The 17,305-nt window shown below is 32.9% G+C and overlaps 2 pseudogenes; both read right to left on the bottom strand.

Annotated features, from left to right (window-relative positions):
* Window positions 1-1,277: 1,277 nt before the first annotated feature.
* On the bottom strand, window positions 1,278-2,667 carry LOC142639096 (uncharacterized; annotated as a pseudogene).
* Window positions 2,668-3,712: 1,045 nt separating this feature from the next.
* LOC142639599 (L10-interacting MYB domain-containing protein-like) lies at window positions 3,713-12,742 on the bottom strand (annotated as a pseudogene).
* Between the last annotated feature and the right edge of the window lie 4,563 nt (window positions 12,743-17,305).

Genomic DNA, 17,305 nt, shown 5'->3' with positions numbered 1-17,305 from the left:
TATATAAATATAATTGCACTTTAGGCCTTATTAATAAATTATATCTCAAGACTTTAGTGTACATGCGACCCCTTCATAAAATATTTGTAGTAATACAAAGTCATAAATATATATTGCCACTTTGAAGATTACTATATTTTAATCATTGAGTACTCGGTTTAATCCTTTAAGTTATTCATCATATATTTATGATATCTAATTTCATAAATATATATTAAGTAACTTCTTACTAAAGTGGTTAGGCGTAACACTCTAAATAACCAAACTCATTAAACTTATCTCAAGGGAATATTTTATATCTCCATTAAGAGATTATGAATTCCATCTTGAGAATATATGTTTTATCAACAATATATGTTTCATCAACACTAAATGTGGTTGCCTAACATACTAAGGTTTTGATCATGACTTTAGATCTCACTCCTAATATATCAAAGTAACCTACACTTCATGATCAGGTCCATTATTCTCTCAAGATTAAGAGTTTATGTAAATAGAAGTCGTAAGATTTATTATTCATTTTACAGTCGTTATAAGAATAATAAATCTTACAGCGGTCCAATTTAATATGTCTTAACTCTTAAAACATATCAACACATCAACTAAAAGTCTCCACTTCCATGATTAAGACAAATTATCTTAGTTGATATGTTATAGTCTTCACAGATGAAATGCCCAGTTTTATCACCGACTACGAACTAAAATTCTGAATTTACAAAAAACTTATCTTCTGTGACTAAGGGCCTATTTGGATAAGCTGTTTCAAAAGGTACGTTTTAAAAACTAGCGTTTTTAAAACGTGCGTTTCAAAAACTCCATTTTAAAAACCACAAATAAGTGTTTGGTAAAAATATAAAAATATGCGTTTTCTATTTTTAAAGTCATATTAAGCGTTTGGATAAGCTGTTTTAAAAATAGCTGTTTTGAGTGTAAATTCCAAAAAAGGACTTAACTATTTTTTGAATGTTATATTGTCATTTTTCCTGTGATCAGTGTTTTTTTATTATTGAAAATATGTAATTAAGCTTAACAATTACATCAATAATAACAACAATAATGATGTTTTTGTTGTTGAAATTCATGGAGAGAAGTTTATCAAATTTAAAATATTAAAAATAACTCATTAAGAAAAAGATATTAAAATGATTAGAAAAATAATTATATTAAAACGTTAATTGCCAACAATATTAATACTAGACAATCCATTATAATAATAAAAAGTTCTTATTCGAAAAATTAAAACCAAAACACCAAAACATAAATAATAAAAATATTGTTTACAACCCACAAATGGATCGAGCTATTTTGTCACGAACAAATTTCATCTCCACATCTTGTATATTTTCAACATTTGCTTGCCTGCTACTACCTTCTCCACTACTATTGCTTCTTGGTCTGTCCAAGTCATGTTCATCCCAATTGAATCCTTCATCTTCCCTATCATGTTTTCTGATAAAATTATGCAAAACACAAGTAGCAACTATAATGTTTCTTTGGTGTTTAATGTCATAAGGTGGCATTTGCTTCAAAATTTTCCATTTATTCTTCCACACTCCAAAAGTTCGCTCAATTGCACTTCTAAGAGATGAGTGGACATAATTAAACCTCTCTTCTATGTGATTTCCTCGCCCAGCTTGTCGAAAATCTGATAGATGATACCTCTATCCCTTATAAGGTGGCAAATATCCTTTCCTTAAGGGGTATCCAGCATCAACTAAATAATATTTTCCTAGTAAAAGGGGAAAAAAATGTAAGATGTACATAAATAATATCCTTCATACATATTTAATATATTCAAATTTTATATACCTGGTGGTGGTTTTGGAAAGTTAACAGATTGTCGACGGATGACATCTAAGAAAATACGTGTATCATGTGCTGCACCCTCCCATCCAGCCATAACAAATGTGAAAAGTAAATCAAAATCGCATGTTGCCATCACATTAAAAGATGTCACACCCTTTCTATTATAATATGGAGCTTTCTTGTCGTCTCCAACAACAACTTGGATATGAGTACCATCAATGACACCAATGCAGTCCTAAAATAGAATATATATTTTAGTTACTTAGGAAATAATCCTAACAAATATTAGGAACAAATTAGAATGTATGAAATGAATACTTGAAAGTGTGGCATGTACAATGGATTCTTCTGTATATGTCTTGGAACTGCACTGAATGTAGGGTCAGAAGGTTTGAAGATATCCATTGACATTATGTTAAGGTGTTTCAGAACTCTATGAAAATGTCTGTGTATAGTCTCACCAGAATGTTGGAATCTTTCTTGAACCATCCTATAACAAGCTCCTTGTCCAAGTATCATTAAACATATACCTATTGACTCTTCAAGCCTAATATGCCTTGTGTGCTTAAATCCATATGTATGTTGTAAAACATTACACAATTGAAGGAAAACATGTGGCTTCATTCTAAACATTTCGTAACATTTCGTTTCATTACCCGTCAAATAATCTATCAACCACATATAGCCAATTTGTTCAGAATCTCTACAAGGTTGTTTATCAATATATTTTATATAATATGTCACTGCAACATGACATCCAACAACAGCAAGATCATATAATTCCTCATCATCATATTCATCGTTTTCCACATCATAAGAATGATCTTCATCACTATTATCAATATGATCATTGTAATCCATAGGAATATCACCTAAAATATTATAGCAATAAATTAGATAAATTACAATAAAGAAAATGAGTAAACATTTAAAATTATGTAACTCGATAAATCAACATAAGTATCTATCAATAGAATAAAAGCCCACAAAAGGTGGCAAGAGAAGCAAGCCAAGCGACTATGATAGGGGGATAAGGTTAAGGGAATTAATAAAATATCAAAATACATTCTAGATATATAGCAGTAATCAAATGAAAGCCCTGCACTTTGTCTCAATCTTAACAAATTAGAGTCTAAAATCTATTGATTTGGAAATTATCATTACTGAAATGGATGCAATAGAGGACATAGAGCTATATCTAATTTACTGATTCTAAGTCGCTACATTTTGTAAGCTACATTACTTTCACTCTTTCCTTTTCTCTACAAATTTATTATTTTCTTTCATTATTTTAATATGGTATTAGAGCTAAATTTCTATAATTTTCAATAGGGTTTAAGTAGCCCACCAGCAAGCATCCCTCGGCTCAGTCACTAGCTTAGACTAGTCACTGTTAGCTATTGTCCCAAAATATCTTTCACAAACTACTTTTCTCTATGGATAGGGCACTTTATAACTTTCTTTTAACGTGTGTAGATTCTAATTTTGGGATTCCTTTTCCCATTTAAGGCTTCCAAGTCACACAAATTGGGCTGTCACTCATTTGTCCTTTTGCTTCATCTCTGTCACTCACTCCCATGCATCACCATGACTTCTTTATCCATCAATGTTATATGGACTTTCCACAGTACAAATGTGACTGTTTTATGCATTAAACAATCAAACATATTAGATAAACTAAGGACCTCTAATCAAATTCAGAAATTTCCATAAGATTCACTACAAAAGCATCATATAAAAAATTACCCTCCATGCAATACTCTATCTTCGTAATTCAAACACCCTAACAGCCCAACAAGTTAAAACACCCTAACAACCACATTATTCAAAGGATAAAAAAACAATAGAATGAAAAATATCTCTCTCTTCCGTAAAACATTATTCAAAGGATAAAACATAAAACATCTTAAGTGCCAAAGTAGTGCCCTCTTAACAATCTTGCCTCCTCTTGCAGAAATTAAAGTTGTAAATATGGTTCTTCCATCACGACAAACTTCTCTCTCTTTTCTCGTTTCTGAAAAATACGTGCTACCATGAGGTAAAGTTCGGAACCCTTCTCAATGCCATCCAAGGTGCACACGCGTTCCATGACATTACGAATAATACTACTTGGCTCAATTGAAAAAGCTGAGTTCCTTAACTCCACAACATCACAGATATGACCAAGTTGTTGTGTTAACTGTAATGTCGTTCCTCCTTTCTTCCCTTTGATCTGTGTGGATGATGGTAAAACTCGCTTCTTTCCTTTGTTTTGTGTTGGGTTAGGTGGTTGTGTGAGGTTAGGAGTCTCATCTTCATGAACGTCATCATCATCATTTGGAGAAGATGAGTCAGCAGACTTATCACCTAACCCCTCCTTAGGTGTCTCAAGATCATCTGGTAACACACCTGAAGTGGGGGCCCACGCTAAATATCCTGTGGCCGCAATGTCCTTAAACATAATGTCCAATAAGTCAACATTCTCCAAATCTTTCTCTCGAAATTTTGCAGCTTCAGGAACCTCCTACAATTTTGAATATTTTCATTAATAACTCAAATAGCATGGTTTATCTACTAATACAAAATATGTACAATGGGTTATACAAAACATACCATTAGTTTCCTCTCCAACCACTCATCAGTTGCAGCTATTGTTCCTTTGGTTGCATCCCATCCCAATCCAGTTTCACTTCCCTTCAACTTATTCCAAAGTACTCAATCTTTCTTCAAACTATCCCATTTATGCTTATACTTCGCCCTAGGATATTCCTTTCCAGTTTTCTTTTCAAAAGTTGCTATAATATTTGCCCAACCCTTTTTACTAAAGTGGGTATTAGGTCGATTGCCCTTAAATACCTCATCCACACAAGCTTCACAAAAGATAGTTGTTACCCTTGATGGCCATTGAACTCTAACATTTGAGCTATTTTGGGATTGTTTGGTGTTGGGATTTGAAGTCTCCTTGTTCTTAACCATCTAAACAAAATATAGGTTTATTAATAACAATGTTCAACCAAATATGTAAAAAGTCCAATGCTCTTACAAACAATACTCTATTATAGGTAAAACAATTTCACACTTAATACACTAGCAATACATTTTAGTCAAAAATTAGTAAATGGCAGAACTAGCAATAGAATAAGTCGGTGGTTGGAGCCTTCTATTAAGTAAGAATCTATAAATAAACAACAACACAATAAACTAGTTGCCCAAAGCAAAAGGCAAAAACAAAAGACATAAGAACAAACAAAATTACTTAAGGCCTCTTTGAGCACACTAAGCTAGAAACACAATGAGAAGGATTCCATAGACAAATTAAAAAGAACAAAAAACTGAGAATTTACCCCACTTAGCAAGCGTGTGAGCAGCCACATTCCCCTGCCTTTTTTGTTGTTGTTGATAATTTGCCATGTCTATAACTCAAAACAAAGGAGACACAAGGTAGGCCTCTTCCTTACAAACATCAGCAAGACAAGGAGGAAGGTTGACCGAATTGAAAAAACAAGACAAATTTAAAGCTAGAGCGAACTTTGCTGCAGAATGAGCAGCAAGGTTACAACTTCTACAAACCCAAAAGAAATCACAAGCTACAAAATTAACTACTAATTCTCGGATGTCCATTCCCCTGCCTATTCATCATAGATTGAATGCTCGACTAAAATCTAGTTATTTTGTTATGAATGAATTTATTTAATTGCCAGGGTTACACACATGCCAAGCTTTTATTTGATTGTCTAAATCACCCTGCCTTTCAATGTCAAAAACATAATAGCTGTCATTTTGCCACTAACACCTAAGCATCCTCAGCCAAGCTACTTGGGCTGATGAACTAGAAATTAAGTAAACAAGAAGTATCATTTTCCTTTAAATCACTAAATGTTCCATTCTGTAATCTACCGGAATAACTTTTTATCAGAATCAATAATGAATTTTCAGAACACTCTATCATCTTGAAAATGGGACTTCAAACACCTTAAGAAAATCATCTTTAGTAAAGAAACAAATCAACATGTGTTCCAACCCATCCATGTCTATGGTAGAAAAGATGCAAAGAAAACACGCATAGGCAAATGTGCAATGAGATATCAAATCATGGCCAAAAATTTTGTATTTAAATCAATGCCCAGTGACCAATTTGATCACAGAAGAGTCTGAATTTTAATATCAACCCATATATAAGAATCTAACTATCCCAACTTACTGTATTGAACAAACTTTCTATTCCTTCAAGGAATATTAAACATTAAAACATACAAAAATTAAGCAACATCACACTTAAAATCTGGGAAGCACGGGTGCGGTGTTTGGGCCGCCGCACCCGCGTCCGACGCGGGGACGCACAGGCGACGCCGCTGCCTGCGCATCCGTGCCGCGTCGGGCATTAAAAAAACAATTTTTTCAGCGCGATTCGCGCCGATTCGGGTTGACGCGCGCGAAATTGGGCCGACGCGCGCCGATTCGGCCCGAATCGGTTCGTATCGGGCGCAAACCGATACCGGCGAATCGGCCGATACCGGCCAATATCGGCCGAAATATGCCGATACCGGACGAAATCGGCCGATACCGGTCGAAATATGCCGGTACCGGCCGAAATTCAAAAAAAAAAAAGGTGTAGTAGAGAGAATAGGTGTTGTTGAATGTCTTTGGAGCATGTTGTTGGACTTGGATTGGCGGGAAGTGTTTCTTCAACTTGCAATCTTAAATTTGGTCAATCTTAAATTTGAGCAATCTTCCACTTCCATATCCTATTGTTCTTAAATTTGGTATATATTTATATAATGTGAAAAAATTATGTTTAGCAATATATTAAAAATATAAATAAAAATATTTTTAATAATTTTTTAATCGCCGCACTCGCACCCTACTTTTTCAAAAATTGCCGAGTCCCGCACCCGCTCCCGCACCTGCACCCGAATCCCGAAACGCACCCGTGCTTCATAGCTTAAAAGTTCAAATTTGAAAATTCTGCACATTGACATTGGCTTCTAGGAATATTTTTAATTAATAATCTTGTTATTTACAAGCAAGACACATATCTTGGGTGGGAGGAACTACCGATCCAAGCAAAAGAACAATTAATAATGGTCATCTGAAAATTAATAGCAGCAGCAACAACAACCTGAAATATTCTTCAAACCCATATAATTTTCAACAAGAAAAAATGAATCCCATCCAATCCAAATGGTTTTGATCAACCTCATCTGTCTGAAATTGTTTTAAACACTTCACAATCAGTAGAGAAACAATAGCAGCAACAACAAATCACTTAGTCATGTAAGTTCTAATATTTTGAGTTTATTCAGTCATCTAAACTAACGTGTAAAAGCCCAAATCAATATAACTATTTTAGAGATGGGTAATGGAGAATTTTTACCTGAAAATCGTGATGCAGACCAACGACGGCAATCGGAGAGAGCAACTGAGCAATAACAAAGAAGAAATCAGTGAATATCTAAAATTGATGAGGAGAGAACCAAGATTAATGAGATATGAGAATGTTTACCTGGAAATCGTGATGCAGACGCAGAACAACGACAGCAATCGGAGAGAGTAACTGAGCAATAACAGAGAAGAAATAAGTGAGCAACTGAGCAATTGAGCCTATCCCTTCTCCATATATATATATGGAGAAGGGGTAGGCTGGAATTTCGGTAAAAAATTCTTGAACCGCGCAAAACAATTAGCGGCAACCCAATCGTCCCAACTGCGCGATGCTGAAAAAGCAGTAGAAAATTTCGTTTTCGGAATCGCGAAAATCTGCGGAATTGAAAACGCAATCCCGCAGATATCACCTAGCCAAACTCAATCCCTGAATCACGATTTGCGAAACTGACGTTCTGTGCAATGTAAACGCCTAAACAAACGGGCCCTAAATCACATAAATCTCATACTATGCATCTCATGGACTATATGATAATGTCCAAATATTCATGTTACCATTATTTTAGACAATAATAAAACAACTTTATTAATCACAATATTAATGTCATACATAACATCATACAATAGGATTTAAAGACACTAATCCTAACATAATACATGTCCGTATACTTATCGTACCAAACTCGTAGTGTATTTTACTAACTATGAATAGGCTAGTATTTCTTGTTGTTTTTGATAATTTTTGTAAAACTGCATCATATAATGTACTAGTTGTGAGCAACCACAAGTCTTGTAGCTCAAGTGGCACATCTTAACATTTTTACTTGTTTTAAAAAAATGGATTAAGCCCTTTTATTGCTATAGTTTTCCTTTTACTCTACCCCTAACTAACTCTAAAAAATAGAAAAAACTCAAAAGATAATGAACAAAGTTTGACTGCAAATATGTTTAAAATAATAATTTCCAACTCATCTAGTGGCCGTTTATAAGATTATCTAGATTTATTTTCTTTTTTTTGGAAAAGATATTTGTGTGTAATATTTAAACAAGTCACATGACTTGTTGAAAAACTAATATGACTAAAACTATATATGGGTAAATTACAAAGTTGGTCCCTTTTAATTGTGTCAATTTGGTCTCTAACCTTTCAGTGTTGTGTCAATTTAGTATCTGCTGTTATCTTTTGGATGGAAATTATTGTCGTGGCAAATGACCCAAATAATTTTTTTTTTTTCCACATCAACCAATACCTGTACCACCACATTAGTTTTTTTATTATAAAAAACCCAAATTAAATCTAGAACATGAATTTTTATAAAATCCAAAAGCCCTAATAACTCATCTCCGTCTCTTCTTCGTTCTTCCTCCCTCTCATTAGTCACCACCCAAAAAGTATGATTATATGATTGTTGGCATGGTTGGAAGACGTAAAAGGATTTATGTAGCCAATCTCAATTCGTCAGGATTAAGGCTTAGTTTCCAAAGAGTTGGATTTGAAAATGATACGCTAACATATGCCAGGGCGGGGAAAGTAGAGTTGTTTTATGAAATTTTTTTCTCCTTGAATGCAAATAGTGTATTTTTTGAATGTATTGTATAAATGAACCACTCCAAGATATAGTGTATCTTACTTGATTTATTTTTGGGGGCTATCATAAGAGCACCCACATTCATTTTCTTTGTTAATGATGCGAAACTTTTTCCTGAGATTTACTGGTGCTATATAGAGAAGCAACTATGTACAGGTGCAGGGTTTGTTGGTACTCTAATTCATCTTCTTTGCGGCAGTAGACGAAAAATGGAAGAAGATAAATGACAGTAGCAATCTGAGATAGAGACAGGGGCGGAGCCAGAGGGGTCGAGAGGGGACACTTGCCCCTCCTGGCCCCACCCAAAAAAACTGTTAATATTTACTTAACTTGCCTAAATGCATTTGAGGTAAACAAACAAAACTATTAGAGCACTACCATCAGGTGTGCTAAATGCCAAATATTTGACATTTGGCACACTAAACACCAAAAACAAAGTATCATGAGGTGTGTTAAATATGTCAAAATTTTGAGACATGTTACAGTACTGTCTCAAATATGAGACAGTACGGACAAATATGCTAAAAATTTATATTGTTATTTTATTTGCTTTTTCTCTCTCCTCGTCATAGATCTCTCTCTCCGTCTTCTTTCTCATCTCTACCTTCTCTATTTGTCTTCCACAGCATGCCAATCACCAAAGGCCACCATTCGACGCCGTCGATCTCACCAAAGCCACCACTCAACGCCGCCGATATTTGTCTTCTCTCAGGTTTTTTTTTTTTTTTTTTTTTTTTTTCCTTTTTTCTTTTTTCCGTTCACTTTGTTTGGCTATGGTTTGATGGGTGGGTTGGGCAATGGGGGGTTCAAATGGGCAGATCGGTGGTGGGTGGGTTCAGATCACCGTCCACCACGCAGCACCGTTCACCACGCACTCTCAAATCGCTTGGGTTCTTTTTTTTTTTTTTGTGGATGTGGGTTGAGTTTCATGGGTTGTGGGTTATGGCAATGGGTGGGCTGATTTTCATGGGTTGTGATGGGCTGATGTTGGTGGATTATGGCGGTGGGTGTGGGCTAATTTTGGTGGTTTGGTTGATTTTGGATTTTAGCTATGGTGGTCGGTGGTAGTGAGTTTGTTGGTTGATTTTGGGTTTTGGTTATGGTTGTCAGCGGTGGTAGATTGTGGTGGTTGTAGGGATGGGCTACTATGGGCAGTGGTGGTGGTGTGCTATGGGCAGTGGTGGTGGTGAGCTGTGTAGTATATATTGGCGTACTTAGTTTTTTTTTTTAATGATATTTTAATGTGATGTATATATTATTTTAATATATGAGATTAAAAAATAGAACATGTGATAAATGATATGTTGTAAAATGATAATGGCATTTGGCATAGCATACCTGATGGTAATGCTCTTACAAATGAAAAGTTATAAAACCGTAAACAATACAACTAGCTACTTGCATGAGATGATTGGGAGGTTAGCCCACTTTTGCCATCCTAAAATATAAGCCCATTCTATATTAACATAACCCAATTCTATTATTAAAAAATAAAAAATAAACAAACAAACAAACATATTCTATTATTAAAAAAAAAAACAAACAAACAAACATATGCCTTGATGCGTGTCTAACTTATAACCTCATATTGTTTGATTTTTCTACTCTCTTTCTTTAGTAACTTTTTTAAATGCATTTCTTGTATTGCAGTACAAATAAATGATTAATAAATAGGATGGTTTTTCAAAAATAAGTTTGCATGTTAAGCTAAAATAAATAGACCTATAACATATAGCTTTACAAAAATAATAGAAATTTACCTAAGTTGAACTTTATGTCTATTTAACAACTAAAAATCTTTCAATTCCTAAGTATAGTTATAACTTTTTTTTATAATTAAAATTTTAAAAGGATTATTCATGTAAATAAATTCCTAAATAGATATGTGTAATATAATGAATATGTTATTTTATTGGGAATTTTCTTGCATTTAAATACGGCTTAGCTTACACATGAATGAATTGTTATTTTGCAAATTGATCTCAAATACTAAATGTGTATGTTCGCTTGCACATGTATAAATGTTCTTGTCAAATGTAATTTCTTCCCTCCCTTACGTTAGATCCTGGCTCCGCCACTGGATAGAGATGAGTGGAGACTAACAAGAAAGAGAGGGAGAAGAGACGGAGATAAATCAGGGATTTTTGGAATTTAGGGAAATAATTCAAAATTTCAGATCTAATTTGGTTTTTTTTTTAACTGACGTGGCAATACAAGTGTCGTTTTCAAAAAATAAATTTTTATTTGTGTCATTTGCTAATCCAAAAGATAATGGTAGAGACTAAATTGATACAACACTAAAAATTTAGAGACCAAATTGACACAATTGAAAGGTTAAGGACTAAGTGTAAATTATAGGGACCAACTTTGTAATTAACCCAACTATATATTGATAGTCCCACATGTTAAAGTAAGATAACTCTAAACATCTTTAAATCCCAACTTTTTCCAACAATAAGAAAAAGAAAAAGGAGAAAAACACTTTCCCTCTATAAGTTTGGGATAGTTCACAATTCCCCCCCCCCCCCCCCTTTTCCCTACAAAAAAAAAAAAAAACCTTTAAAACCAAGCAATCTATATTTTGGAAATGAATGAGCAAATAGTTAAATACCCTACTCCGTTACTTTCTCCATTATACATAGTTATAAAATATTATTTTGTGCAAAGTATAAAATACACCAAAATAAATACAGTACAAAAAATACCCCATAACCAAATTTGAGTAAATTAAACACAGTGAACACAACAAAGACATTAAACTCAGGGTAAACACAATCCAAATGAAACCCCATCTAGAACATCCCTCTCAATCAAACCTCCATGGCTGTAAGAGTGAGAACCCATACGGATGAGTCCAAAGCCACGTCAATACAAATTTCAATCGGATAATGGAAACTATGATTTAAATCTATAAACCTAGATGTTGATTTTGCTCTTGCTATAAATTTAGAAAAATGATATGTCCACAATATTTTCACAACATTTTTACAACAAATCTTAAATGACAGGTTGTTATTGGTTGTTATTGTTGGGGCAAATAAGTAATTTTAGTGTTAGGTTCAAATTTGAACCAATAACAACTAACCACCTATGATTTGTTGTAAAAATGTTGTAGACGTAACATCTCTCATAAATTTAAATTGGCTAACAAGTTTTGTTGTTGTGGCACCATCTTTGGATCCTCTAATTTTTGGTTGCAAGACTCTCCTGGACTAAGAGTAGATCATCGATCCACATTGAATTTTCCGAGATGCTAATGGAGTTGTAGACCGAAGAGGGGTAGAGATCGAGCAAGGAAGCATAATAGAAGAATATAATCATCGTCAATTTTTGTTTCATATATAAATATGTATGAGACGTTTTTCGAATAAGTACTTACAAGAAGTGCCATACGAACCAATTTGCCTTTGACTTAATGCTCCCAAGCGTAGGATTGTCCCAAAATAATATCTTGATGAGTCCAAGGTTAATGATGCCAAAAATTGTCAATATGCTACACGATCCTTGCGCGCTGTTAGGCAAGACCTACACAACAAAGAAGAAGAAGAAGACCTTATAGAGAGTACTGGTGTGGTACCGGACAAATACCCTCTAAATGTTAAGTTAAATAACTTTCACAACTCTAGATTGCCAGAGCTGGGGTAAATTATGCATACCTTGATTTCTGAGGGTTTTGGGTTTTTATAATTGTGTAGAATCGACTTTTGTTTCATGGCGAGGAAGATGTTTCCTTGTAGGAAAGATCCTCGTTAATACACGTATTTTATGGGATCTTTCCATATAGAGACTTGGTTGACTATGGCTAATTGTGGAGTATAAGACATTTCCATTTGAAGTTCCTTGAGAATCAATTAAACCATGTGAATGCCACTTGGCTTTGCCACCGTCCACTTTGTATCCGTCTGCTTTCCCGTTCGTCTGCCATCGAGAGTCCGTCCACCTTCAACACGTTTTGTCATGTTGCTTCCTTCCCTTTGATCATCCATTACCTAGTACTGTCGCTCACGGCAGGTTATGTAAAACGAGACCGTCTACTTTAATTTTATCCTTTTCAAAGGTCAAATCTACAGGAAAAAGAATTGATTAGTAAACCACAAGAGAATAATAATAATAATAATAATAATAATAATAAAAGCTATAAAATTTAATTAAAGAGAAACTTCAATGCTTTGATAAAGAAAATGTAAATTAAGGGAACAACAACAATATATTAAGGCGCCAAGATTTAAAGACATATGCAACACATCTATTGATAGTCTTAATAATTTATTTTTATAACTCGAATAAAATTCATACAAATGATGATCTTAGTTGAATGATTTAGCAATAAGAACTCAAAAATTAATTTTCTAATTTGCTCAAAGTCTACATTAAATCACACAATTATACAAAAATAAACATTTTTCTAGATAAGTAAATAAATAAAAAACACAAGAACACAAGCATTAAAACTGTAAAATTATTGTTAAAAACATAACAATAAATGGTTGAGTTTCACCCCTTACCTTAACAAGGCTTCTAGCAAGCTATTACACCAAATAAAACTCTAAAAAATGTAAATAAACTTTAAGAAAACATATATAATTTTCATTTTATGACAGCTAGCCTTTGAATTTTTCCCTAAAGAGCCTTTAAATAGGCCAAGAAATTAGGGGTGGCAAAATTTGACACGACCCGCGAACCCGACACGACACGACACGAAATTAGCAGGTTATGGGTTGAGGCTTAACGGGTTTGTGTCATATTCGGGTTGACACGACTAACCCGTTTAATAAATGGGTTGGGTTAGGGTTGAACACATAGAACCTGTTTGACCCGTCTGACCCGTTTAATTAAATGATATTTTACCAATATACCCTTCAAACTCTAGGTATATAAACTTATTAGTTGTTGTGATTTATTTTCTTTGACATATTGTGATTGATTATTTGTGATATTGGGATATGCTTTAACTTTGAATGATTATTTGTGATGCAGTTACTCGTTAGTTCTAAATTTTATATTAAAAATATTTATTTGTTTGTTTTTTCATTAATTTTTATTTTTCATTTTGATAAAATCTGATAAACAGGTCGACACGACTGACCCGTTTAATAAATGGGTCGTGTTAGGGTTGAGAAATCTTGACCTGTTTAATAAACAGGTCGGGTTAGTGTTGACCTATGTAGTCGAATACTCATGACTTGACACGACACGAACCCGACACGCGAACACGAATTGCCACCCCTACAAGAAATCATATTACAAGTTGGCTTCCTATTTGGAGAAAATCCTAAATTTTTAAGCTTCATTTAATTGATGTTTTTGGCCTATTTAAAGTAAGAATTCGGAGTTCTAATGAACTTAAAAATTGTATCTGTTTAAGATAGTTTTCCAGTCCAACTTAAATCATCGCAATTGGATATTTGAGCTGAAAGTTATGTTCAAAATACTAAATGTGCGTTGGCTAGAATCCTGATCTGAATCATACTTGGTTTGGGTGCAAATTTCCTTCGATTCATTTTCTCCAATTAGACTCAAATTTAATTGGGTTGATCTTCTTTAACCTCATTATGACAATTGTAAAAATAAAGTCCATTAACTTATTCTTTGCACAAATCGCTTACACCTTTTCTACTAAATTTAATTCTATTCTTCTACAAAAGCAATATTCATGCATTAAAATTCATTTAAGCACAAAATTAATTATTCAATATTATTCCAAAACCAACTATAAAATCCATAAATTAACACAAATATAAATATGATAATGCTTTCTATAATGATATAAGTTGCAAAATTAAACTACTATCACACTCTCCAACCAGCTTATTGCTTGTCCCTAGCAAATTAAGTGACTCGAAACAAAGACACAAACAACAAAATTTTATTACGTTAGTAGAAATAATTAATCAAATGTCAATACACTAACAACTACCAAATATATTCCACATACTATCAATACCATTTGTGTGAATAGTTTAGCCAACACAGATACATCCTCAATCTTAAGATAAAATATGGCTTGAATTTCTATCTAAAGCTATGTTTCAACTTAAATCTCACCAGTGTTAACATTCAACAAACTAAAAATGGTATAATACTCTAAAACATGTGTGAGTGGAATTTGTAAAATAAAGACAAATATCTCATCACATATAAGTAAGATGAATAAAAATGAAGCAAAATACAGAACATGTATAGTCTCATGAAGGATGTCAAATACTTAGAATATGTTAGGGTTTATGCCCTAAAATCCAATTCATTGGCATGTCATAAATAGTTAAATTGTTTAATTATATGAGACTATCTATAAATGAACTAATGAGACATTGTCTTAGTCCATGAGATGCATAATATGTGATTTATGTGAAAAGTCATAGAAGATGTAAATCACAAGTTCTTTGTAAACTCAGAATTTTAGTTCGTAGTTGGTGATAAAATTGGTCGTTTCATCTGTGAAGACTATAACATATCAACTAAGATGTTTTGTCTTGATCATAGAAGTGGAGACTTCTAGTTGATATGTTTTAAGAGTTGTGGGTTCCAGTTAGCTCAATTGGTAAAGTCTCTGATGGTTGTATAAGAGATCTGGGGTTCAATCCCCGCCTACACCAAAAAATGATTAGTGTCGTGGTCTGATGATAAAGAGTTATCATCAGGAGCGGACGCCATATGTTGAAACTTTCTATAAAAAAAAAGTTTTAAGAGTTAAAGCATGTTGAACTAGACTGCTGTGAGATTTATTATTCTCCTAACGGCTGTCAAATGAATAATAAATCTCACGAATTCTATTTACATCAACTCTAAATCTTGAGAGAATAATGGACCTGATCATGAGGTATAGATTGCTTTGATATATCAGAAGTGAGATCTATAAGTCACGATCAAAACCTCAGTATGTTAGGTAGTCGCATTTAGTGTTGATGGAACATATATTCTACAGATGAAATTCATAATCTCTTAACAGAGATATAAAATATTCCCTTGAGATAAGTTTAATGGGTTTGGTTATTCAAAGTATTAGGCCCAACCACTTTAGTAAGGAGTTATTAAAGTATATATTTATGAAATTAGATTTTATAAATATATGATGATTAACATAAAAGGATTAAATCAGGTGGCAGTCTATATTCATAATTTTGTATTACTACGAATATTTTAATGAAGGGATTGTATGTATAATAAAGTCTTGGGATATAATTTATTAATAAGACCTAGAGTGCAATTATATTCATATAGTGGTATTAAATATAATTAATGGTAACTTTGGACTTGTCAAGAGTTGACAGAAAAGCCCAAGGCCCATTGGAGCTAGAGTCTTATTTGTTCCCTTTTGGTCCCACTCCAAGCCACATACTAGAGCCCAATTGGAATAACCTAAAAGGTTAGCCCAATTAGATAATCAGTTATATATAAGGAGAGAAACATACAGAATTTCATGAGACTTTTCATAAGGGTCTTTCATTAAGATCATACAAGGAATGAAATAGTTAGTATGTAAGTATTGGACACTCTCTAATTCTCTCTTGAACAAACACATATAACTTATTGAGAGACCACACTTCTTGGGCATTAAGTGGAACTGGAGTGAAGATTAAGAGTGTTCTCAAGTACTTCTAATCTTTTGTTTTGAATTTCACCGCACCAAGGTACGTTTCTTGTTCTTAAATTTTGAAACTTACATAGCACATGTTATCAATTGCGAATGAAGTAAATCCGTTAATTTTCTGCTGTGTATGTTTTATATGCGAAACAAACATGTTTTTTTCCAACAGAATATTACATCACACACATTGATTAGTCATGTCAATATCCAAACCATACCTTCCTTTAGATCAAATAGGACTTTTATTTGGACATAATTTAGGGTAAAGAGGAGAAATTAAGAACAAAGAGTATATGTAAACATGAAAAGTGTTTCCAAGAATAATCTGAGAAACAACTTCTTTAGAGCATATAACATTTGATTTCATCTTCTCAATTTTCTTGAATATAACACTTTCACTTTTTTCCCTCTCTTTCTTTTAAAACTAGCATGTAATTCCATGCAAAAGCATGGATGTAATTAAAATTAAATAAAATTTATTATTATTATAATATAAATAATTAGTCAAATATAAATTATTATTTAAAAAAGAACATATAACACATGCATTCATGCATACGTATAGATACATTTAAAATTAAACATAATTTTTATCATAAATATAGATAATTAGTCAAATTATTTTTTAAAAGTAAATATAATTAGTCACATATTAAAATTCTTACCTATATTTAATACTACTTGTGATTTTTTTTCCTAATTTTTAATAAGATAGAATGTGTGATGATTTTTGTTTTATTTATTTTTTGAGAAAAATGTGGTGATTTTTATTGAGTATATGTAATTATTATTATTTTTTAATTTTATAGTTCATTAATATTAGATTCTTAGTATTTTGCATCATTAATTCACTTGACACAAAGATTAAAAAACTTAAGTAAATACATGATGCATGCTTAAGTGAATAATTATGGTGCAGTCCCCACATAAATTTAGACACATGCAAAATTGGATTATAGTT

Source organism: Castanea sativa, chromosome 6 (genome assembly GCF_040712315.1).
Source record: "Castanea sativa cultivar Marrone di Chiusa Pesio chromosome 6, ASM4071231v1".
Taxonomy (NCBI): Eukaryota; Viridiplantae; Streptophyta; class Magnoliopsida; order Fagales; family Fagaceae; genus Castanea; species Castanea sativa.
The sequence above is the reverse complement of the archived record's forward strand: the minus strand, read 5'-3'. Positions and strand labels throughout refer to the sequence as shown.